Raw genomic sequence first — 26,335 nt, 5'->3', positions numbered from 1 at the left:
CCCTACCAGACACTGAACAGCTGGCAGTGTGTGCAATCCATGGGATCATATGATTCATAGCCCACTGCATTTCTCCTTCTCTTGGGTAACATTGTGATGTGTCCTAAGGGGAGAGGGTCCAGGGTTAATGGTTCTTCTCTTCCCCTGCTCCTGCATCAGCAGCATTTGGCTAACAATGCTTAGCTGGCTGATGCATTGTCTGCTGCTCACGGTTACACTTCGTGGTCCAGGATGGTTCTGTTCCACCAGGATCCAACAAACAGGATGTTGGGCTCTTGTCTCTTTGATATCCAAGAATCCTGCCTTTAATCCTTTGGTCTTTAATCGGCATCTCCCTGAAGTCAGTTTCTAGTCCTTTTCTGTGTAGAAAACACCTGTCACTCAAAGCCCTATCTGGCTTTGAGTAAAGAACAGGTGGAATAGTGATGCCAGAAGAGCAGCTCTTCCTACCACAGACTGATCCCTCGATTAAGCAGGTTTGAGCTGATCTGAACAAAATGTCCCCTTCATGGAAAATTTGATTCAGAAGAAAAAGAAAAATAAATGTTTTGAACAGATCACCCAGCCCTTTATAAAGATCTCCGTTTTGTGTTTATGGTTAATAGGTGTATTCTAGCAGAGGTAAAGGCTAGTGAAACATACAGTTTCTTTGGTTTTTAACAGGAACTGATGATTTAATAAGCAGCTATAAATCTTTGGAATGTACAGAGATAGTCAAACAACACACTCCTGCCAGTTTTTCACTGACTAGACTTAAAACCTATGAGTCATAATGGCCTGTTTCATTCTCCACCTCAAATGCCCTTTTTTGTTTTTTTTTGTTGGTAGAGATGCTTTGTGCTACAGATTGCAAGTGTTATCAGCCGCTTGCATTAATGGACTTTCTCTTTCATCCAGTAGATAACATTAAAATTGTTGACTTTCATTATCTCTGTTTGCACACATGCGTGTGAAATCTTTTTTATTCCATAGCAAAGCTATAGAATGCTAAAAATCACGCAAGGAAAACATTCTAGGATGGTCCCATTACTGCAATCTCATAAATAGGGTTTGCAGTGGGAGTTCTGACAGCCCTAAAGAGGCACTGTCAGCCTACTCAGCTAGCAGTATAATGTTTTGCCTCCAATGATCTCAAAGTACTTTACAAACTTTAATTAATTCATTATGACCCCCCCCCCCCCCATTAGGCTTTATTTATTACCACTGGGTTTTTTTTGGGGCGGGAGAACTGAGTAGAACAGAAGTTAGGAGCCAAATTCTGAATACCCTTACTCATGCTGGATAGTATCTTAAGGTAAAATTTTCAAAGCGCTTAAGTAACTTAGGACACTGAGTCGTATTTTCAAAAGTGACTTAGGCCCGGATCCTCAAAGGAATTTAGGTGCTTAACTCCCATTTATTGACTGTCCATGAGACTTGGGTTCCTAAGTGCCTACGTAACTTTTGAATATGGGACTTTGCCTAAGTGACTTGGAAGCCACTGTTGAAAAAAGTTCTCTTTAGTCCACAGGTGATCAGAATGAAATCAATGGGGCCATTTGTGGAGCAGGGTGGTGTTCGTTATGATAAAAGGTATCAGAATCTGGCCCTAGGTGATTTCCCCAAGGTCCGTGCTGATGAATCAAAGGCAAAATGGGTGATAGACACCCCGCCCCAACTGTTTAGAAACGTCTTAACATTGTTTTGGATCTTATAATCCCAGTGCTGTAGGGCTCCTATGAGTCTGAGTGTACAAGGCTCAGTGGAGAGGATGAATAGTATAACTAATGCATTTTGAGAAACTTTTAAAAGGATCTAAAATAGCTTTTTTACTTATAATATTGTTGCAGTTTAAATGTCTGATATCCCAGGGTCCTGCAGGGATGAAACAAAAGCTTATTCCAGTGGAAAGTTGATATTCTTGGCTTTTTAAAGGTATACAACTCCTTTTTCTACCCATAACTGGTCTAGAGATATTGAACCTTAAATCTGCTACTGAATATTGCATTTCCTGCACTTTGGGCCAGTGTTAATTTTGGGAGAAATTCTATCATTGTGCAGTGAGGGAGGATGAAGAAAACATTTCCTTGGTAAGTTGGGGGGGGGGGTGAGGGGGGTTGTGTGTGGGGAGGAGGGAGGCATCTGTGTGACTATGGCAATAAGTTTAGAAAGTTGAAAATAGCCCTGATGGGGGTTGATTGGGGGCAGAATGCAAGTGAGGTGGTCAGAGGTGCATAGTACATGCAATGCATGATGTGACTGCAGTTGATTACTTGGTAGTTATCAGTCTGCAGTTATCAGATCTGGATTTCAAAAGGGTTTGCAACGCTGGGTAAGCATTATCCCTATGGTACAGATGAAGAAACTGAGGCAAGCTGATTGCTCAAGGTCACACAACAGGTCAGCATCAGAACTAGGAAGAGAACTCAATTCTCCTAGCTCCTACTTTGGTGCCCTCTCCACTGGCATCACACTGATTCTTTTATAAAAGGGACTTCAGCACCACATGTTATGGCCAAAAATTCCCTTCTTGGATCTACATGGTGAACTGTGACTGTTGTTTTGCATTTTTGACAAGCACAGAGCTCCCACTGAAACTGATGGGAATTTCACATATGTTGGGAAATTATAAAGTTAGAGTCAAGATCTGACATGCAGATGATGAAAGGGGAATTTTTCCCTAAGCAAACCAAGATGCATGCTCTTAATGATCTGAATCGTATGGTTCAGATTTTCCATAAGTAGTTTCCTGTGGGCACCAATCTGTGCTCACAATTAAATATGGAGACAAAACTGCCATCACAGTGGCACTCATTTGGAAGTTTAAATGTGGGCAGAATCTGCGTGGTGCTGAGTGCCCTCATCTCTTGGGTCTTTCTGGGAGTTGAATGCCCAGAGCCTCATGGGATTTGCTCTTGTTGGGCAGTTAGGTGCAGTTGCAGGGACAACTTCAATGCCCACAATATTTCAGAGCAGGTTATTGTTCTGTTAAAAGCCCGCGTCTATTTCCCAGTAGATATTAACGAGACCTTATTAGCACTTCCATTGTGGTGGCAGGATCCTGAAAAACCAAAAAGCCAGTGTGAGCCATCTGCTGTGCTTGAGATAGTTGTTATGTGCTCTTCCTGCACAAAGTGGCTCATGTTTGACCTAAGATGTAGAATTCTTTTTCTATGTAGAATGCCATTTTCACAGTGATACTAGCAAGCAGCAGTTCTAGAGAGTTAAGTGGTCACCATAAAGTTACATGCAGAGCAATAGAGCACATTATGCAAAGTGCATGGATGTTTTCCAGCATTTTCAAGGAAGAGTAGCTATAACAGCTATAATAACATAGATCCTCTTCCCAGACTTGGAAGAAAAATACTGGTACTTTCCTAAGCTCCATCCTTTCCAGTTTCAGGGGTTTGTTTATGTTTTTTTAAAAAAGCTGATTCTCAGTAACTTTTTTGTTCCCTTTTTTCAAAATGACATGGGGCAAACTGATGATTGACCTCTGATCCATCTACGGTAATGAGAATAAAACAGGGAGTGGCTGCTTCTTTCTTTTTAAGTAGTAATTGACAAGGATACTAGTCTTGCCTACATAGCCTTTTCTGAGTAACGCACAGAATTAGGGGAGGAAGGATGATCTTGCTTTTAAGGCATTAAATTAGAATTTAGGAACTTTGGGTTTAAGTTCCCAGCTCTGACACAGACTTCCTGTGTCACCTTGAGCAAATCACTTAGGAACAGACTTTGAAAGTTTTTCAGGCATTGAAGAGTTAGGCACCTAAATATCTTTAAAATCTGGCCTTTAATCTCTTGGTGCCTCAATTTCACACCTGTAAATTATGAATGTTATTTCCCTACTTCACATACATATTATGATGATTAATTAATGTCTTTCTATCTTACTTACTAATATAGATCTAACTGCCATATTGTATGAGCACCTCATAATTTTTATGTATTTAGTTTGACTGCACCCCTGTGAGGTCAAGAAGTACTGTTATCCCCATTATACAGATTGGGATCTGACAAAGAGAGAATAAGTGACTTTCCCATCTTCCTAGACTCAGGGCATGGCTACACTTGCAGATGTAGAGCACTGTGAATTAAACCCGCCTTGGTAGAGTGCAGTAGGGAAAGCGCTGCCGTGTGTTCATACTGACAGTGCACTGGCATGGCCACATTTGCGGCACTTGCAGCAATTGGGAATGGTGCATTATGGGCAGCTATCCCAGCATGCAACAACGTGTTTTTCAAATGGGGGAAGGTGAAGTGTGACAGGGAGTGTATTGTATGTATGTGGGGGGAGAGAGAGTGGGTTTTTGGGGTGCTGAGAGTGTGTCAGCATGCTGTCTTGTAAGTTCAGACCCCCCCTCCCCTGCCTTTCTCACTCACTCAAAGCAAACAGTAAATGTTTGCTTTTTCTCGGAGCTGATAAGCAGCCGGCTTCTCCGAAACGGAGCTTTCAACGGGCATATCCGCATTCCTGCAGCCAATTTCACCACAATGACAAGAGTGGCCACTTGACTTAAGGGGATTATGGGACGTTTCTGGAGGCTGATCAGAGCGCAGTAATGCAACACCTTGTCCACACTGGTGCTGCAGCGGTCCAGCAGGGGCGCAGCAAACGTTATTCCACTCCCTGTGGTGGAGTACCAGCAGTGCTGTAACCATGGAGTCAGAGCGCTCTACGTGCCTTGCCAGTGTGGACGGGGAGTGAACTAGTGCGCCCAGGGCTGCTCTATTGCTCTGTAACTCGCAATTGTAGCCAAGCCCTTAGATGTTGAGATAAATTTTGCACTTTATACACAATGCAGTAAACTTACTGATAGGTATAACTCTAAACCAGATTGAGTTTTGTAAAAGTAGTAGTAATTATTATGAAAGATGTAAAGTATAATTTTATTTGATTCTGCTATTAGCCACACTGCAGAGAAGAAAAATAACTTACAACAAGATCCCAGCATTAGATGCGGAATTGTGTGTAGATTATGTTGGATTTCTGAATTACGTATAAAATACGTACCCAAATTTGTGCATTAACATCATGGCAAAAGACTGAAAGAGGGGGCCCAGGGAAAGAGGACACATTCCCAAACTCCACTCACAAATAAAGCTCCACCCACTTGAGTCTAACACTAGAAATCACTTGCAACAGAGTGTGCTGATCAGAAATGAATGCCCTCCTTTCTTGTGTTCTTTGATCAGTAGTGAAATAGGTGTTCACATTTATATTAGCCTTCAGAGTGAATGAATGAATAGAGGACAATTAATCCATTCCTCGGCACCATTATTTCAGACTCTGCAGACTTGGGCAGGCATTGCTTTGTGTCTGGTTCCTGTTTTGAAGGGTGTTTTGTGTTTTTTTTTCACAATCACAAGGACTGGAAGCTTAATTATTTTTTTAAAATGAAAGCTTAGCTCTTGGAGCACAAGACGGCTGCCTCCAGAATAAAACACTGATCCACTGAGGTGTTGCAAGCCAGCCTAATTTGACCCCTGAATATGGCAATGTGTTGGACATCTAGGGCCAGACAGTCAGCTAATGTAAATCAATATTGCTCTATTGTGGGATCTGGCCCCTTAAACAATTTTGCAAAATGGGAAGTTTGAGGCTTTAGACTAACTACAAAACTGAAATATTTAAGCTTATTTCAAATTCTGTTAGTCCTTCAAAAAAGTGTTGTTAGCTGACAACACTTAGTTTTAATGTGATTGTTGCTCATAGGTCTTTTTTTTACTAAACTTTTCACATATTTGAGAAAAAGTGTTTACGATGATGTGTGAAGACAATAGCAATAAAAGGATAGCCTTTCTTGTGCTATTTTGGTGCTTGCTCTTCCAGTCTTGGCTGGAACCAGAAAGTGCTGAAGGGACACACAAACAAAATAACAAGTGAATCAAATGTTTTTGAACTGCCTGAAAAGTTTGTTTTGAACTTGTTTCCAGTTTTACGGGAGCTTGGGTTATTTCTGATTTTTATATGAACTCATTCTTCCATTCCCATTACGTCATAGTCTTCCTTTTTTTTCCAGGGTCATAGGAACCAGTTAAAAGGGAAGCTTAGTTTATTCCATTTCCCAGGCCTAGCTGATTGTTCTATAGGGAGAGAGGAGCCTTAATGTTTGTAAGCTGTCGAACTGACACTGAGCGCCATCCAGTTTTGACATACAATCTCATGGGAGGTAACATGGTTCAGTGGTTAGAATGTGGAACCAAGTTCTATTTCCGACTTTGTTACCGGCCGCTACAATATGGCTTCAGGCAAAGTTGATGATTCTTATGTGCCTCTGGTTCCCTATCGGTAAATAGGGGCTAGTGCCTTGTATGCATGAAAGGTGCCATGTGTGCACAAAACATTCTTTTGTTTATTTTCACTATCCAAAGCCAAGAAGAGAAGATGCCTACAGCTGGGAAACCTCCCTGCTGTTATGATGGTGTTCCCTGGTTGACAATACGCAAGACAAACTCATTGTATGCCTAAGAAAACACATGATGTTTTATTGTTCCAAATGCTGAATAGTGTAGGTGTCTTGAACAGTCAATCTGAGTTGCCGTTTAAGATACCATTCCTTTCTGTTGATGTGAGGCAGAGTCCCATGAGAGCCCTTCTGCACGTTGCCTGCAGTTCACATGGTCACACAGGTCAGCTCTGTGACTCAAGGCATGTCTAAAATAACTCCAGTGCTTTATTTCCTTTATCCCACACACAAGTGATCGCTTTGCAAAAATAAATAAATAAATAAAAGGGATGGTAACATCAGGCTGACATTTTACCTCCAATGTCTATTTCCTAATAGACTTTTGAAGATAGCATCTGCCCAGTCATCAGAGGTTGTGTAAACTTCCCAGTGCACTTTTCTAACTGACTATCAAAACAAACCACAAAATGCACTGCAGTTGTTTTTTGCTTTTTCAGTTCAAAGAGAGCATAGTGGTATTGCATGAGATCATCCTGTGTACACATGGTGATATTTACTGGACAGCCAACCTCATAGTCTCTGACATTTATATTTTGTGTGTAGAAGAGGAAAAAAACCACACCTGTTCTACTTGGAACAATGGCCCCACCTTACTCATTCCCTGTGTTCGTTGCTGTGCTGACTAAAATAAACTCTTACTCATGTTAGCTCTACAGAGTCAACACAGTTAAAGCTGTGGTCCTACAACCTTCTTCAGCCTTTGGCCCAATATGCAAGTGAACATCCTTTCTTAGGTGCTCCTTCCCTTCCAAAACCCTCGTCCTCCACTGCTTGGTTCTTACAATGCTTCATTTCATTCTTTCTTCCCCAGAGAGGCCTCCACAGACCTCAATTTGAGAACATGTTCAGTGTGGCATTTGACTTAGCCCTGGTCTACACTATGAGTTTAGGTCAAATTTAGCAGCGGTAGATCAATGTAACCCTGCACCCATCCACACAACGAAGTCATTTTTGTCGACTTAATGGGCTCTTAAAATTGATTTCTGAACTCCTACCCGACGAGGGGATTAGCGCTGAAATTGACATCGCTGGGTCGAATTTGGCTTAGTGTGGCTGCAATTCGACGGTATTGGCCTCTGGGAGCTATCTCACAGTGCTCCATTGTGACTGCTCTGGACAACACTCTGAACTTGGATGCACTGGCCAGGTAGACAGGAAAAGCCTCGCGAACTTTTGAATTTCATTTCCTGTTTGGCCAGCGTGGCAAGCTGATCAGCACAGGTGACCATGGAGTCCCAGAATCGCAAAAGAGCTCCAGAATGGATCAAATGGGAGGTACTGGATCTGATTGCTGTATGGGGAGACGAATCCGTGCTATCAGAACTCTGTTCCAAAAGACGAAATGCCAAAATATTTGAAAAAATCTCCCAGGGCATGAAGGACAGAGGCTATCACAGGGACCCGCAGCAGTGCTGCATGAAACTTAAGGAGCTTAGGCAAGCCTACCAAAAAACCCAAGAGGCAAACGCCCGCTCGGGGTCAGCGCCCCAGACATGCCGCTTCTATGATGAGCGGCATGCAATTCTAGGGGGTGTCCCTACCACTGCCCCACCCCTGTACATGGACTCCTTTAAGGAGGGAGTCTCACGCAACAGGGATGGGGATTTTGGGGATGAGGAAGATGAGGAGGAGGGGGAGGTTGAAGATAGCACGCACCAGGCAAGCGGAGAAACCGTTCTCCCCAACAGCCAGGAACTGTTTATCACCCTGGAGCCAATACCGTCCCAACCTGGGCTCCCGGACCTTGAAGGCGGAGAAGGCAGCTCTGGTGAGTGTACCTTTGTAAATATAATACACAGTTTAAAAACAAGCGTGTTTAAAGATTACTTTGCCCTGAAGACTTGGGATGCATTCGCAGCCAGTACAGCTACTGGAAAAGTCTGTTAACGTGTCTGGGGTTGGGGCGGAAATCCTCCAGGGACATCTCAATGAAATTGTCCTGGAAGTACTCCCAAAGCCTTTGCAAAATGTTTCTGGGGAGGGCAGCCTTATTGCATCCTCTATGGTAGGACACTTTACCACGGCAGGCCAGTAGCACGTAGTCTGGAATCATTGCATAACAAAGCATGGCAGCGTGTGGTCCCGGTGTTTGTTGGCATTCAAGCAACATCTGCTCTTTATTTCTTTGTGTTATCCTCAGGAGAGTGATATCATTCATGTCACCTCGTTGAAATAGGGGAATTTTATTCAGGGGATATTCAGAGGTGGCTGTTCCTGCTGGGCTGTTTGCCTGTGGCTGAAAAGAAATCATCCCTGCTGTTAGTCACATGGTGTGGGGAGGGGTGAAGCGATCATCCCAGACAATTGGGTGTGTGAGGGGGGTTAGTTGGGTTTGTGCTGCATGTTAACCCGAAAACATCAGCTCCTCCTTTTAAATGGCCAATGTGTCTTTTTCAATTTTAATCTCCCTTTTTTCCCTCCCGCAGCTGCAAATGTTTCAACGCTGCGACTAGCATCTCTGTCCCTGAGACTAGCGCAGATAAGAAGGTGAAAAAAATGCACTTGTGATTAAATGTTCTCTGAGCTCATGCAGTCCACCCAAACTGAAAGAGCCCAGCAGAATGCATGGAGGCAGACAATGGCAGAGTCCAGGAAAGCACAAAATGAACGCGAGGACAGATGGCTGGAGCAACAGGAGAAGTGGCAGCAGCATGATGAAAGGAGGCAGGATGCAATGCTGAGGCTACTGAAGGATCAAACTGATATGCTCTGGCATATGGTTGTGGTGCAGGAAAGGCACAGACCGCCACTGCAGCCCCTGTGTAATCAACCACCCTCCTCCCCAAGTTCCATAGCCTCCTCACTCAGACGCCTAAGAACATGGGGAGGGAGGAGGAGGCTCCAGGCACCCAACTACTCCACCCCAGAGGACTGCCCAAGCAACAGAAGGCTGGCATTCAATAAGTTTTGAAGTGCAGTGTGGCCTTGTCCTTCCCTCCTCCCCGCCTCCCCCACTGCACCCGGGATGCCTTGGCAGTTATCTCCCTATTTGTGTGACAAATTAATAAAGAATGCATGAATTTGAAACAACGTCTTTATTGCCTCTGCAAGCGGTGATCAGAGCAGGGAGGGGAGGGTGGTTAGCTTACAGGGAAGTAGAGTGAACCAAGGGGGAGGGTTTTCATCAAGGAGAAACAAACAGAACTGTCACACCGTAGCCTGGTCAGCTATGAAACTGGTTTTCAAAGCTTCTATCATGCGCAGCGCACCCTGCAGTGCTCTTCTAACCGCCCTAGTGTCTGGCTGTGCATAATCAGTGGCCAGGTGATTTGCCTCAACTTCCCACCCCACCAAAAATGTCTCCCTCTTACTCTCACAGATATTGTGGAGCACACAGCAAGCAGTAATAACAGTGGGAATACTGGTTTCGCTGAGGTGTAACCGAATCAGTAAACTGCGCCAGCGCGCTTTTAAACATCCAAATGCACATTCTACCGCCATTCTGCACTATTGCTCAGCCTGTAGTGGAACAGCTCCTGACTACTGTCCAGGCTGCCTGTGTACGGCTTCATGAGCCATGGCATTAAGAGGTAGGCTGGGTCCCCAAGGATAACTATAGGCCTTTCAACATCCCCAACGGTTATTTTCTGGTCTGGAAAGTAAGTCCCTTGCTGCAGCTGTTCATACAGACCAGAGTTCCTGAAGATGCGAGCATCATGTACCTTTCCCGGCCATCCTACGTTGATGTTGGTGAAATGTCCCTTGTGATCCACCAGTGCTTGCAGCACTATTGAAAAGTACCCCTTGCGATTTATGTACTGGCTGCCATGGTGCTCCGGTGCCAAGATAGGGATATGGGTTCCGTCTATAGCCCCACCACAGTTAGAGAATCCCATTGCAGCAAAGCCATCCCTATGACCTGCACATTTTCCAGAGTCACTAGCCTTGATAGCAGCAGCTCAGTGATTGCGTTGGCTACTTGGATCACAGCAGCCCCTACAGTAGATTTGCCCACTCCAAATTGATTCCTGACTGACCGGTAGCTGTCTGGTGTTGCAAGTTTCCAGAGGGCTATCGCCACTCACTTGTGAACTGTGAGGGCTGCTCTCATCTTGGTATTCTTTTGCTTCAGGGCAGGGGAAAGCAAGTCACAAAGTTCCATGAAAGTGCCCTTACACATGCAAAAGTTTTGCAGCCACTGGGGATCATCCCAAACCTGCAACACTATGCGGTCCCACCAGTCTGTGCTTGTTTCACGGGCCCAGAATCGGTGTTCCACGGCATGAGCCTGCCCTATTGCCACCAGGATGTCCAAACTGTTGGGGCCTGTGCTTTGAGAGAAGTTTGTGTCCATGTCCTCATCACTCTCGTCACAGCACTGCCATCGCCTCCTCGCCTGCTTTTGCAGGTTCTGGTTCTGCATATACTGCATGATAATGCGTGAGGTGTTTACAATGCTTATAATTGCCGCGGTAATCTGAGTGGGCTCCATGCTTCCCGTGGTATGGCGTCTGCAGGAGAGCAGAGTGGCAGCAGACGCGGTCGTTCAATGACAATGGTTTGCAGACCTACTGCACCGTCTGCCTCCAGGACACAATAGCTGAGCGGGCTGCATGCTTGCCGTGTTATGGCAAGACAAGAGGAGCCGAGCAGAGTTGCAGTGGAAGTGGCCCTGCGAGACCAGCAGGAGAGCAGAGTGGCAGTGAAAGCGGGAGCCCATGAAAGACAACATGGAGAAATTCACTATCGAGACAAGAGCGGGAGAGCAGAGTGGCAGCGGAAGTGGTGGTTCCATGACGACGGTTAGCAGTCCTACTGCACCGTCTGCTGAAAGCAGTATGGGGCCCGCATGGAAAAAAGGCGAGAAATGATTATCTGCCTTTGTTTTCATGGAGGGAGGGGCGACTGACGACATGTACCCAAAACCACCCGTGAGAATGTTTTTGCCCCATCAGGCATTGGGAGCTTAACCCAGAATTCCAATGGGCGGCGGAGACTGTGGGAACTGTGGGATAGCTACCCACAGTGCACCGCTCCGTAAGTCGATGCTAGCCTCGGTACTGTGGATGCACTCCGTTGACTTAATGCGCTTCGTGAGGACAGACACAATCGACTGTATAAAATCGCTTTCTAAAAATTGACTTCTATAAATTCAACCTAATTTTGTAGTGTAGACATACCCTCAGCAGCACATTCTGCTGCTCTCACTCCTATTGGACTAGACTGTCACAACACTTGCTCAGCTGGGCAGGACAGTAATGTCCTCCCTCTCCTTACACCCTTGCTTAGCCCTGCTCAAATTGTGACTCCAGCTGTGGGAGGCAGGGGAGAACAGTGGTGGTTTTCCCAGTACTCCCCTCTACTCCCATGATCAAGTGTGTGGAGGGAGGTGGGGAGAGGGACGAGCCCTGGCTCCACCCAGCTTAGTGGCCAGCCAGAGTTGCAAGCCAGGTACACAGAAAAGAGGAGTAAGATGCTCCATGAAAGTGTCTGAGTTAACTTCCTTCCCGCTCCCCACATCAAGTGAGGAGCAGGGCAGGAATGGTGCCTCTTTGAGTCACAGTTCATTCTCTAGGGTGGTGAGGTGACGTAGCTTTTCACAGTCCCCTTCTCAAGGCAGATATTTAAATTACAGTTTAGCCCACCGAGTAGTAGCTCCCATTGCAGGTAGAGCCTTGTGAGTCAAGGTGACACAATGTTGCACTTCAGGGCCATTTCATTGAAAGAACTGCAGCCCTCTTGATCTTTGCAACCTCTGATACCATTTGTGACAGCTTAAGATACTGTGTATGTCAGTATTAATGAATCAGACTGTTGGGTTAGTCTCAAAGAACAGGGCATTTAAATTAGTTATTCTTCCTTATTGCACAGGTTTTATTAACCTAAATAATGGGATTATTCTATTCCTTGCTCAGCAGTTTATTTTCAACTTCATTAACATATTTAAAATCAAGAATATGCCCCATTATCTCACCAAATACTATTTTAAATCCAAATAAGAGCCATTTCCTTCTATTGTCTTTTTTTAAACATACTATACTACTTAAGGTCCCACTTCAACAAAACATTTACGCACACGTTTAACTTGGAATATGTGCTTAAGTCCTATTGAAGTTAATAGGGTTTAAGCACATGCCTAACTTTAAGCACATGATTAAGTGTTATGCTGAATCAGTGAACCTTAATGACTAACTGTCCAATCCTGCAGTTTGCTTAGAGTTTACTACTAGGGCTGTTTCTCTTGAAGTTAGGGGAATGTGGTAGTAAGCACTATGGATAAAATTTTCAAAAGTTCCTAAGTGATTTAAGAGTCTAACTCCCATTTTCAAAAAATGATTTAGACACTTTGGAGCTCAAGTATCATTGGGGCAAAAATTGGGGACTGGTCCTGCTTTGAGCAGGGGGTTGGACTAGATGATCTCTTAAGGTCCCTTCCAACCCTGAAATTCTATTCTATGAAAGTTAATAGGTTCCACAGGTTCCTACATCACTTAGTGTGGTGTTTAGATGCTGCTTGTAATTATTAGAACTGGGAGCACTGGCTGTTGGGAGTCTGAAAGGACAGGAAACAGGAAGGAGGGGGTGGGGGAGTTGAGGAGGTGAAGTGAGAGCTACCGAGGGTGCAGCAGCAGCTTGGTAAAGAGGTTTCCACTTTAAAAATAAAGTCCTGTTGAAGTTTGTTAGTACCTTGCCTGGTTGCTACAACACTTAGGAACTTTTGAAAAATTTGCCCTGTGCACAATAATAAGGCCTGACCCGGCAAACACCTATGTGTCAGGCTTTCAGCTGCAAAATGAGATCAAACTGGAATGAAATATGAAACCTTAATGTGCCGGGCAGAATATCAAAAAGGCCACAGCAAAGATTAGTCATTTCCTATGTGCTTGCTGAGATAGTGAAATCACTGCGGTAATCCAAACACGGTCCTTGGTGGGCTATAAAAAAGATGTTATGATCATCTTTAACTCTACTGTTAAAAAGAAAGAGTTATTGTGAAAATATTAAGGATAATAAGTTGATACAGGAAGGGGGAGGAACTTAAGTTCAGAGAGTTCTATGACCCCCCGTCCCACACCTATGTAGTGCCATTGAATTTAATGGCACTCTACATGAGTAGAGTCAATCCTATGCTTAAGTGTTTGTAGGATCAGGTAATATTTTTTTAATACTTAAAAAATTGTATTGCAATGCAACCATCATACCAGAATTATTATTATTATTTATTATCTATTTGTATTACTGTAGTGCCTAGGAGCCCTAGTCACAGACCAGGACCCCAACATGCTAGATACTGCACAGATACAAGACTATGTGCTTCATGTACATAAGAAAGGCAAAGTCACTGTCCCATGTCCCATTGGCTCTAAATATGCTATGTGAACCTCGTGATATATCACTTACCGCAATACTCCTGCGCTGTAGTGCTAACAATAAGTTCCTGATCCTGCAAACCCTGTATTCACACGAGAAATGTCACTGATGTCAGTGACGCTTATGTGAGTAGAGGTTTGCTGGATTGGACCCTGAAACTGCAAGCCTTCTCCACATGGGTCTCCCATTGAAGTCAATGGGATTCCTGTGCAAAGGAGTTACAGGACTGGGCCTTAAAACAAAGAGCAAGAAACGTGGCTTACATCACATTACACTTTGTTGGTGCATTGATACAGTGTCTTTTCTCCTTACTACCATTCCTGCCCAAATAAGCCCCTGATGGTGATGTGCTGAGCCCCTGGTTAGTAGGAATCACAGCTACTTGCCACCTCTCAGGATCAGGACCAAAATGGATCAGAATGGGATTTTGACGTTCACTTTAGGTCGGCGTGTTTTGTTGGTAACTAACACTGTAGTGTTCCATCTCTTGACTCAGCAAGCTAGAGAACTGACTTCCACCTGAATCAGAGTGTAAAAAGAGACATTTCTCTGAAGAACACAGCTTCGCAGGAGAAATCAGCATGATAACTTATGGATAGAAGACATCAGCTGGTGTGAATTGCGTTCTGTTGAAGTCCATGTTGCTGTGCCAGTTCACACCAGAGTTACTGTAAATTAACCAGCTATGTCAATTGAGCTGTATTTAAACATTTTTATGTGGAATTTCATTTCCTTTTTAAAAACATAGAAAGAAAAATATCATCAGGCTGTCTTTTAGAGTTGATGCGATAGGCGAGCTGAGTGTTTCCATAGCTAAAGGCTGCTCATGCCACTGTGATTAGGTTTGCCTGCAGCCCTGTTTTGTTTCTATACTTTAGAGCCAAAACTTAATGTCACATGTTCCCACCTAGCTGAAACAATAAGATTTCATGAACCATTTAAGAGCAAATCTGACTTCTGTGGCATCTTCTGCTCCTGATTGTTTTTTTGATTTAAAAAACATTCAGCAAAGAAACGCAACTTATCATGATCATTGGACAAGCAGGTCACATTTCAGTTTTCGCTCTCCTTGGCATGGACTCCAGATGCGTACTGCTGAGGAGTCACTCACTGTGCTCTGATCCTTTATGGTGCATGCAGTACTTGTTTGTGCATGCACTCCTCCGGTGTCTGTGTCCTACCAGGGCCCATGGAACCACAGTGCATATCATGAAGCCTGTTCAACCAGTCAGAATGGGACGTGTGTCAGAAATAAGCAGAAGGCACATATGATCTCCCTCTCTCCGTAAATGGATTGCTTGTGTAGTTGTTGCGTTCTGAGTGCTCATGCACACAATATACCAAGAAACCACGATTCTTCTTGATTACAGCCTAACCTAATGGCATTTACTAGTGTAACACAGACATCTCCTGCTTGTGGTGCTCTGTCCCACTTGTAACACTGACAGACCTCAGTCGTCGGCAGGCAGGATGAAAGCTGGGACCTCTGCAGCTGAGTGCATGAGCCTCTACTGCATGAGCTAAAAGTCACATGCCGCTTAGCTAAGGCTGTAGCAGATTAATTAATCTCTAAGTGGTCTCGATGCCACTAGATGGGACAGAGCACCACATCCAGGAGGCGTATGGGTTACACTAGCACCTTGTATAACTACTTTACTATATTTCTTTTGTTCATTCTAGTTTCCTCTGTCACTACAGGCTGAGATTCTGGCTTGGGCTCTGCATATCTACTCACCACCCAAAAAGCCATGACCAAGTGGTGAACTTTAGGATGGAAATTGTCCTGATTCTGGCTTTCCTTCAGAGTCACAGAGAGGCCAGCAGACATGTCATCAGTGGCAAAGCCATGAAGAAATGTTCTGGGATCAGGCTTAGAAGTCAGGGGACGTGATCCGTGTTTTAGTGCGTGCTTGCTCTGTCAGTCCCAACTCCACTCCCCTCTGAACCTCAGCAGATTATTTCTGCTGTTGGCCACAGTTATGTTGGAGGACTCTGCATGGGGCTTATGGTAGCCTGCGTACTTCCATTCATGTGTGCCTGTTTGGGGGTCATTTATGGTGGTTTCATGTTGGGAGCCAGAATTTGTCCCATAATGTTTGTTCTCTAGTATACATAAATGTTTGGCTACGCATGCTGTATTTTAACTGCTGCATTTGTTCTGTCTGTAACTGTTGACTCTGTGCATCTGTCTGATATTTAGAAATTTTCCAGAACAGTGTAAATGCTAACACATGCACACAAGCACCCTGTATACAGAAGTTATCTCCATGTGATACGTTGCAAAGCCGTGAGATGAACGATAGAGCTGTGCACGATGCATTTATTTATTGTGTGCTCATATTCTGTGTTGATGGGAGTCATAGAAATAAATACTCACATCGATAAATGAGATTTGACCTCTACATCTGCTCACTAATCTATCTCCCCAAGATTTGATATTTATATTATAATTATAGTTTCCTAAGCCTTTGAGCAGCTTCAAACATTCAACATTAAAAAAAAAAAAGAGAGAGAGAGTGTGAATCCCTCTCCCAGCCCCCTCCAAGATTACACCTGCCTACTCCCCATCATGGGTATAATTCAGTGTTGGACCAGTGTTGGCTGTTCTAGACATAAAAATGTCATGACTCCAATAGTCCAATATTCTTGCCGCCTGTAGGGCTCTGTGCCATTGAGATGGGTAGGTTCCCTGCTTCCCAGTGAAGACCGGCACTCTCTCTTTACTCTGGAATGGTCTGAGATATTGGACCTTTTTAAAGTTTTGACATTTTTATGACCCCAAAAAAGCTATTTAGATAATTTTTAGAAGGTTTTCATGACTCCCTCTGAATGCTGTACAGTAGGACTCATGGCTAACTAAAGTAGCTGACTTCATGGGTGGGAGGTACAAAAATCGTCCCCATACAATTTTTAAAAACTTCCCTAAAATATTTCTAATATATATTTTTCTGCAGTATTTTTGAAATATAAAGAATGCGAATGGTGCAACATTGTTTAAATGTCTCATTGGCACTTGTTTAGGGTAACCTACGACAGGGTAGTCAATATGCAGACCAAATCCGGACCAGATGCTTTTGAATGGATCCCGAAATCTTTTTATTTACTTCTTCTTATTATTTATTATTAATTATTATATTATCATAATTGTTTTTTAAATTATTTTCTCTGGATTCTGGACCTTGACTGCACCTTGACCAAGAAAGTTGGACCTTGACAAAAAATAGACTACCCCAGTCTATTTTGGCTTTGCCATTCTTGAAAAATGTGGCCTTCCCAAACTTATGTTCATGAAACCTTTGTACTGCAACTTCCTGTCTGTCTATCTCATCCATCAGACATTTAAACCACACCATACCATTGTGTATTCTTTGTATGCAACATATATTACAGAAAAATGTTAACAGATATTTTATAGAGTTTGTAAAACAAAACTAAACACACACACACACACACACACACACACACAAATGTATTGGAATTTTTTTGTATCCACCCATGTATAAAGCTGCTGCCTTGGTTACCATGATCTGGCAACTGTCTATAATAATTTTCTTGTGTAGCATTTGCTGGATAAGATAAGAATGGTCGCAAATGTCTATATTGTTTTAAGTTGTTGATTGTAATAGTCTGTTTCATGGGCCCTGAAAGTTGTTTCAGGATCCTAAAATGTCTCCTCATGCACTATGTGTGGAGGATCATAACATCAGAATGGACGTGATAAGGGGGGAAAATGGATTAAGTGCTGTACTTACTTCATGCTCCTTTGCTAAATGTTTCAGCTTCACATTTTATGTCCTCTAGGGGGAGTGTTGCCTATATTGCATGTACTGTGCAAACTGGAATCACACAGCCTCTAAAATACTTTTTATGGAGCTTTTAAAACTTTCAGTGACTGTCTCCAATTAAATCCTCAAAAGAGGAAGTCTCCAAGCCTCAATGCAAAGTCTGAAAACTTTGGGCCCAATCCTGCTCCCACTTAAATTAAAGTTCCCAGTGAGTTTGAATGCCAGCAGGATCAGCTCCCTTTGCTTTTACTGACTAGAAGCTTAAAAAATCTCCCAAGAGTACTTTTGTCTTGATCACAACCAAGATTGTTACTGTAAGTACTATGTGCAACTGCCAGACATTTAAAGGAACACCTCTCTCTCTGTGTTTTGTCATGGAAAAATATTGGTGTGTTTTTATTTATTCTTGGAATCAGTTTTATTTTACAGCCATGGTGGCAGCAAAGACATTTTATTTAGCAGTTCTACTGAGTTCTCTCTCTCTGATATGATTGCTGTGAAATAGAGCTCTGGTTTCACCGGGTGGCAGTGGGTTTGGGGTAAAACCCATTTAATTATATAATGGCTATAAGAAAAATTCCATGAAAGGTAGCAACAAAAGGTCCTATTTCAGCACTGTGATATTACCAGAAGGCTGTATTTCAAGGCTGTGAAATAGGTCTTTGAGAAAAAGGTTAAAATCTCTCTATCTCTCTCTCTCTGTCTCATGTTAACTGAAAATATGAATTAATGTTGAGGTATGTAGTTAATCTTGTATGTGATTTCTATATAACTGGGCACTGTGAATACTTTGGGGTCTTCGGTTTAAAAAAATGAAAAGTAATCTTTTGTCATTACTGCCTTCATGTAAAGTAACTGGTATTTGATTTTGAAGCTGGCGTTCAGATTTTAAATTCGTGGGTTTTTTTTAATTATTGGTCAATGGAAAGGGCGGAAAAGAGAACGTGTCTACACATCCACAGACATTGACATAGATGTACACGTACAAAAATATCGATTAAGATGTAACCAGCATATACATGTCTGTATACCTCTCATCCTGCCAAGGTCCTAAACGGGAAATGCAATGTGTGACAAACACCCAAAATGGGGAACTCCAATTCAGGCAGGGCACGATACAAGTGCGAGGTGGGCAATACATTTGTGTGGAAGGTAGGTAATCTTGGCAGATAGTTACAGGGATGGCTCTGGAAATGAGGGTCTTTTGAGAGGTAAAGATTATCTCTTCTGTTTCATAACCTTTGTACATTACTGATCCACAGATTTTTCTTCTTCATTACAGAGACATGAAAGAATACAGGAAATCCTCTCTTGGCCACCATGAATACCTGCACTAATTAAGCCACTGACAAGGTACTGGGCAAACAGCAAGGTAAGCTGGCAGTCTGTGCCAAGAGCTTTTCATGTAATCTGCATAATTGTATTTTCACAAAGCCTCAGCACTGCAAATATCAAATTTATTGTAAGCTGAACAAAGACAAATAATGTCCCAGGTTAGAATACAGCAGATTTGTTTTTATTTTGAAACTTTTGCAGTCAAACTATCCTTCCCATGGAAAAAAGTCCACAAAGCACTGTGTTGTTTTTGAAAAGGCAATATCTTTATAAAACTACAACAATCAATTCCCAAACAAAGCTCTGCTCCTCAGATTGACTCAAGGAGAGGTTGGGAGGAGGGGTGGAATGCCTGAAAAACTTAGTTGATGAAAAGGCATGCTGTTTCATGGGTGCCTCCCAGAATTGTGACTCTGTGTGTGTGTGTGTGTCTGTGTATGTGTGTGTATGAGTAAGAGAGAGATCTCCATGACAACTGATTCGGCTAGTCTGTGTTCCTTGCAATCATTTTAGCTGGAATCAGTGCTGTGAAAGGTCATATGAAGGAGTTGTGGGAAGCACAGCAGGTATTAGACCCTAAACTACTAGTTTTTCAGTGCCCCAGCTAATAGGACAAAGTTTTGTCTGGGAAATACAAAACCAAGAATGGAGTGGAAAGGGAAGTGCTGCAAGTTTCAGGTAATAAAAGCTCCCTTTTATTTTTTTTATCTTCTTTGAATGCTTTTCCGTGGTGTTTACTTCCAGCAGAATGACTGTTAGTTTGAAATCCCTGGCTCTAGGGAATGATGTCATGTTCCGACAGTTGGATTCTGTTAGGCAAAGAGGGGAAATAAAATTGCACTTCTTCTGAATAAAGAACCTTTTTGGTTCTTTATTGAACTGAATGTAAGGGACTGCAAATGTGCTTTTTAAAAAAAAAGTTCTAATGAAGGGACTTCACTCCAGGAAAATGCAATTTTATGGGAGGACTTCTAGATAACAAAAAAATTTAAAAACCATAGCAATATTCATGATTATATCCAAGATCATTATTCAAGCATTGAAGTCATAGGCTTCAGCAAACTGTTTGTTTGTTTTTCTTTCTTTTTGGATGTTACCATGTCTCTCTCATGTAATGAGAAAATAAACAGATTACAGAGCAAATTAAGCATAATATTTGGAACCTACACACTTTTGTGATCTTTGCACTGTTTGAAGAACGGGTTGATGTAGAGTTTCTTCTGGGTAGGTCTTGTATCTCAGATTTCTGCACACGAATGTATAGTGGTACATCCTTTTTGCTGGCAATCTGGTTTGAAACAAGATTTTCTAACAGAAATTGTATTTTGTTTCTGATCTGAGTCTTTTTTATTTTTAATGGTGAACATTTTTAAATGAATAGGAGTGCTTTAAACCTAGCAATAGGAACCTTTTTCTTTTGTTAGTCACACCTTGGTAGATACTATAAATGGGATCAACATTATGCTGGTGTGAATAGTATCTTTAGTGGAAAATGCGTGAAGATTAATTTAAAATCCTATGCCTAATGGAGTAACCTGACTTAGAAAAATTTATGAAAATTCTTGTTTCTCAGACATCACAAAAATACACTGCCCTGATGACAATAACCTGAAGATTAGATTGGCCACTACATTGCTTAAAACTTCCCTCTACTTCTCGCTACTTTTGTTTATAACTACTTCGTTTTGTGCATTTGTGGCTTGATCCAAAGTTCATTGAAGTCCATGAGATCGTTCACATTGGCTTCAAAGAGCATTGGATCTGGCCCTTTTTGAAACCATCTCAGCCTCTGTTTCAATCTTTGGGACCAGGCCACAAGGTCTGAGTTTTCTTTCTTGAACTTTCCAAACAGAGGGTCTTTTGTGTTTCATCAAACAATGAAATACACTTCTGATTGGCTTAAGGGTGTCTGCTAGCACAAATCAGAGATAATGATGATGATGCTTGTTTCCGCTTTCAGTTAGTGATTGTGGGGGGGGGGGGGGAGCATGGAATGAATGGAAATCAGATCTCTCTTGCCTCCTCCCCTCCAAAAAGGTCATGTTTTCAAATGTCCCTCTATCAAAAGGCATTATCAGTCGCACTTCAAGGATGAATTTCAGAAAAGCTTTAGCAAGCAAACACTGACATCACTCAGCTCTGTCAACAGCAAACTTCAGAGAGACAGAATCTCATGCTGCATGTAACCCTGCCATAACACACACGGTAGCTGATAATTGCCTGTCTGTCAGTGAAGTACTGATCCACATTCTGTAACATTGTTTCTTGCCCATCAGATTTAGTCCATTTTGTATTTTATTAATAAAATACTCCTTTCAGTAATTTAATATCTAGCCATCAATAACTTAATTAATTTATTAAAACCACTATATAATCATATGTTTGCTGATTGGCTGGGGGCTAAGAAATACATAAAGGCGTATTTCTTTAAGAGGGAGGAGGACCAGTATGTTCCTTATAATGTTTAATCAGAAACCTGTGCTTTGAACATGACACCTCTACCACCTGTAAGCTGCACATTGCGTGTGTAAACCACTGTTCAAACATAAGCTGATCGGGTATGCAAAAAGAAAAGCCTCCTACTTGTGCATGAAGAAGTAAGATCGGTAATGAGCCATTAAAGAGCAGTAAGTGCAGAAAGGCCATAGATTCCAGTTTTCAGCCGGGTTTTCAGCAGAGTCGGTTTTTGTGCACGTAAACAGATGTGCCAATATGTGTTGAGGCCTGCTGAAAATTTGGGTTGTTGTTTAAAATTAGGATAATAAATATTATGTTGACCTGGAGGTGCTTTTAAAACTGCGAAGTTTACTTCGCTGTGGTATTTACCTTGTCAAGTACTGCCATAACTTTTAACTCTTGCAAGTGGTAAGCGTCAAGATTTTAATGGTGCCCTGTGCAGTGCAGGATTGGTTCAATGCAGATAGCATTGAACACACTTACTAACCTTTCAAGTTCTACCAGGTGATGCTTGGGGATCTAACTACATGTCTTCCCATGATTTTAATGGAAGATACGAGACTAAATGGAAGACTTATTGGAAGATACGATCCTTTTGAAAACATAGGGGTCCTCTTTTCCCCCACCTCTGTGACTGCACTTCTCTGAAAAGGCCTGGTTTGGTTTTTTCTTTCTTTTTCAAAGGCTTCTCTTAATTTAAGAATCAGAAATCATTCAAGGAGGAAGGGATGCTAAATATGCTCTTCGATTAATCCCCAGAGCCAGGGAACTAGCAGGAGAATCGAAAGGCAACGTGGTTTCATGTAGCACTGGAGAGAGATTCAGGAAACCTGTGTTCCATTCCTGGCTCTGCCACTGACCTTGAACAAGTCACTTCACCTCCCTGGAACCCGTTTTGTCTATTAGATTGTAAATTCTTTGGGGCTTGGATTGTCTCGTACTGTGTGTATACAATGCTTAACACAAAGGGGCCTCCGTCGTGGTTAGGGCCCCTAAGCACTATTGTAATATTAATAATAGTAAGATGGCAAGTCATAGTTGAGCATCAAGAGGAATAACTAGCATGGTTACAAAGACCTTGCTAATTTGTTTCCAAGGGGTATGCAACTTTGTGATTCCCAAATTTGGAACACAAAATAGCAATATTAAGCACTCCCCTAAAAGTCATTAGCCATATTTCTGTGAAAGGGGACAACCAGATTTATGTTCTAAGTTAGTGGAGCAATTATATGTTTATGAAGGCAAAGGGCAGAGAAACTAGCTCAACACTTCCGCTTCAGAGCCCTCCCCGAATGGAACTGAGACATTGGTCTCTTTTGCTGGTGTGAGTCTCAGTGGCAGGTTGTGTTGTGGGATAGCTTGTTGTCACCACCTGCCTTGTTTGGTGCTTTTCGTTTGTGTGAAGTAGGGTTGCTGAATTTATGCTGAAAGGTGCAGCTCAGGTTATGGCTTTGTGTGACATCAGTGCTCAACTCTTCCAGGTTTTGCTGTGGGTCTCCCAGCAAAGGGCGAGAGGCTGTCTTTTTACAGAATAAAGGGAAAAGAATAAAGGGAAAAGCATTTGGAGGAGGATCCTTGGCTGGTGTAAATCAGTGTAGTGCCATTGACTCTAATAGAGTTATGCTGATTTTCACCAGCTGAAGATCTGGTCCTTTTAAAAATGGTTTTTAGCTTTGCAAGTTATTCACATGTGTATTTGATAAATTAAAAAGAAGAAAAAGGAAGGGGGAAGAGCCAATTATATCTCCAAAAATATGACACATAACAAAGATTTAATGCAGAGGTGCAAAATATGGGCTAAAGTGGCAGGGCAAAATTTGTCATCATCTAGGTGTATGAGACATTTGAGAAAGTACCATTACATTACAGATTATAAGGCCAGAAGAGACCATTGTAATCATCTAGTTGTGTGACCTCCTGTATAAGACAGGCCATAGGACTGTCCTGAATTAATTCCTGTTTGAACAAGAGCATATTTTTAGAAAAACATCCAATCTTGATTTTAAAGATGCCAGTGATGGAGAATGCACCACAACCCTTGGCAAATTTTTTCCAGTGGCTAATTAAGCATACTGTTTACATTTGCACCTTATTTCTAGTCTGAATCTGTCTAGCTTCAACTTCCAGCCTTTGGATCTTGTACTTTTGTCTGCCAGACTGAAGAGTCCTCAAACATCAAATTTTTTGGTCCCCATGTTGATATCTGGAGACTGTGATCAAATCACCCCTTAACCTTCTCTTTGTTAAGCTAAACACGTTGGGTTCCTTGAGCCTATCAGTGAAAGGCAGGTTTTCTAATCTTTTAGAGTAACAGCCATGTTAGTCTGTATTCGCAAAAAGAAAAGGAGTACTTGTGGCACCTTAGAGACTAAATTGGTCAGTCTCTAAGGTGCCACAAGTACTCCTTTTCTAATCTTTTAGTTATTCTTGTGGCTCTTCTCTGAATTTTCTCCAATTTATCCACATTCTTCTTGAATTGTGGGCACCAGAGCTGGACACAGTATTCCAGAAGTGATCACACCTATGCCAAATACAGAGGTAATATAACCTCCCTATTCCTACTCACGGTTCCCTTGTTTATGCATCCTAGGACTGCATTAGGCCTTTTGGTCACAGCGTTGTATGTGCATGATAATGCAGCAGGACTTAATGAAGCATGCTGTTTACAAAGCTTAGGAAAGTCTTTTCAGCACTTGCTTTTGGCTAGTCATAAGCGGTGTCTTTGGTGACAAAGTTAAGTGAAGCATCTGAAGGAGGAGTGAAAATCCAGGGCAACGATCAGGATCATTGTTTGTGAGTTCTCAGTTTGCTGTTTGGCAAGAAGGCCACATACTTCCATGGCAGGCTGGGGATGAAGCATGGCCTTCCAGGGCACAGACATCAAATACCATTTGGTAGCAGAGTGGCACCGCAGTTTAGCTTCAGGCCAGTAAGGTCTTTGCAGGCAGTTGTACAAAGCAGATTCCTTTATATGTGGACATTTAACTTCCTGCTGCCTATACACATGCTGTCCAGGAGCTGCTGCACTTGCCCTTTATTACAAGTTAATGAGGTTTGCTTCAAATATCTTTTAGAATCTGAGGATGTGATTGTGGTGAGACTGTAGGGGAATAACCAACACACAGCCTTTCCTGTGGGCCTGGAATGGGAGCACATGCTGCAAAGCTGAGTCACTGGTTCACAGCATCATCCGCTTGGGATCAGGGAAATAGCTGTGGTGTAGGGGAGTGGGGCTAGATCACAATTTCTGGTGTTGCCTGGAGGTCTGTGGAAATTTCAGTGAGCACCCCATGGATCCCAGATTGTATACAGGACTCCTGTGCAGTTTCATGCCATGCTGGCTGATGGGAACACAGCTGACAGAATTCCCATTATTACCGAACTCCCTCCCCATGGCCAGGCACACACCTCACCCCCACATGGATGTTGTGACTGTAGATGTGGGGCTGGAGGTAACTCGGTGGTGGTGGAGGAAATTAGTCCCATTTTCTGCAGATTACTTTTGAATTTGCTCCCGCTCTGCACTACACAGAGGAGAAGGGTATGTGACCCTTAGCTGACAAAATGAATTCTGTATAAGTTCTGAGGTCTAGCGGTGTATGGGGCCTCTCTCTTCAGGTGACACAAACCAGTCTTTACATCAAAACCTCATTTGGATGGTTTTATCTAAACTCCTCCTTGGGATGATTTAGGGTAATGATGTTCAATCCACCTGAAATCCCCACCTATTTTCAATGGGATTGGAGCAGGAAGCAAGAAAAAATACACCCTAATGTTGTGCAGAGGTCTTAGTTAGGCAAAGGGAACTTTAAGCATAAATATGTATTTATACAGTAGTTGAACAGAAGCCGAGTATCTGCTTTGCCTGGAGACTAATCTGAAATATCCTCTTCCTTTATTATGGGGTTATTCTCTGAAAGGATTATCTAGAGTATAATGTCTAGAATGCAATGCCAGATTTCCAAGGAAGGAAAAGGAGTGCCCAAATCTAAAGGTTATTTGTGATGGGGAGAAAAAGCTATTAGCCCCAGATATTTCTGCAGTATCTCAGGTTGGGCACCCATAATCACTCGTCTGAAAATCTTGGCTAGAGCCCTTTTCTGGAGCTCCATGTGGTTGATTTTGAAGTAAAGTCTCTCTCTCCCCCCCCCCCCCCCCGTATCTGGTTGAATGGTATTTCCATAATGTTACATTTTGCAGCTTTTACATGTTACCTAGGAAAGTGATACAAGGCATAATTTCAATATTCCTATGACGTAATTTCCATATGTCCTAACGTTTTCTGTGGACATATGCCAAATGTAGTCTACATATGTTTATATACTGTATATATATACTATATATACACCTTACCAGTGGGAAATAAAAAAAATTAGTAAATCATAACATTTTTACAACTATACTACTAATAAAAAGATACCTGATAACTTACCTGCAGGCGCCCACCCTGGTCTGGTGTAAGTATAATAAGCAGCACATGGGCAGTGGCAGACTCTATATTTTCATTGAATTCACTGACTAGAATTTCAGAGGGGTGGTTATATTACCCTATTCACAAACTCAGGGTTCCTCTACAGAGCAATAGGATAGGTGCAATGACTGGGTAGGCCAACAAAAGTCAGTTCCACTGGATAGTCACCATAATTGACTTCTGTCCACCATTCACAACCTGCTGGGGTCTTTGCTTTATCCTATCTCTTCTGTGTCCTGTATTCGTTTGTGTCTCCTGAAAAATAAGAGGTTTGCATTGTCCATAATGGTGTAGACATGGTGTCTGACTTGCACTCATTTCCTCTCTAAATTTAGATGTACATATGGCTATATCACTATGTAGACATATGTACAGAGAGAGAAAGAATATTGGTAGAGCAATAGTTTCATCCTGTGTGCAGAGTTATGTATGTTCCGTGTCTCTGAGAGGCCATTACAGGTTCACCTGTTCTAGGAATTGCCATACTCTTTCATCTAGCCCAGTATCCGGTCTCTGATCGTGTC

The 26,335-nt window shown here is 42.5% G+C and overlaps 1 protein-coding gene across 7 annotated transcripts in view; it reads left to right on the top strand.

The window, feature by feature from the left end:
• The window catches only part of DENND2B (DENN domain containing 2B), a 286,057-nt gene that overhangs the window by 43,649 nt on the left and 216,073 nt on the right, over positions 1-26,335 (top strand). For 5 of the 7 annotated variants that reach the window (XM_048854347.2, XM_048854351.2, XM_048854354.2 and 2 more), the window contains exon 2: positions 18,831-18,920. The gene's annotated coding sequence lies outside the window, so the exon portion shown is untranslated. Of the gene's footprint in view, positions 1-18,830; positions 18,921-19,375; positions 19,562-26,335 lie in introns of those variants that run through there. The other 2 variants (XM_048854348.2, XM_048854350.2) reach the window with 1 other exon arrangement.

This window comes from Caretta caretta, chromosome 6 (assembly GCF_965140235.1).
Source record: "Caretta caretta isolate rCarCar2 chromosome 6, rCarCar1.hap1, whole genome shotgun sequence".
Classification (NCBI taxonomy): domain Eukaryota; kingdom Metazoa; phylum Chordata; order Testudines; family Cheloniidae; genus Caretta; species Caretta caretta.
Note: the sequence above shows the minus strand (reverse complement) of the source record. Positions and strands in the feature narration are given on the sequence as shown.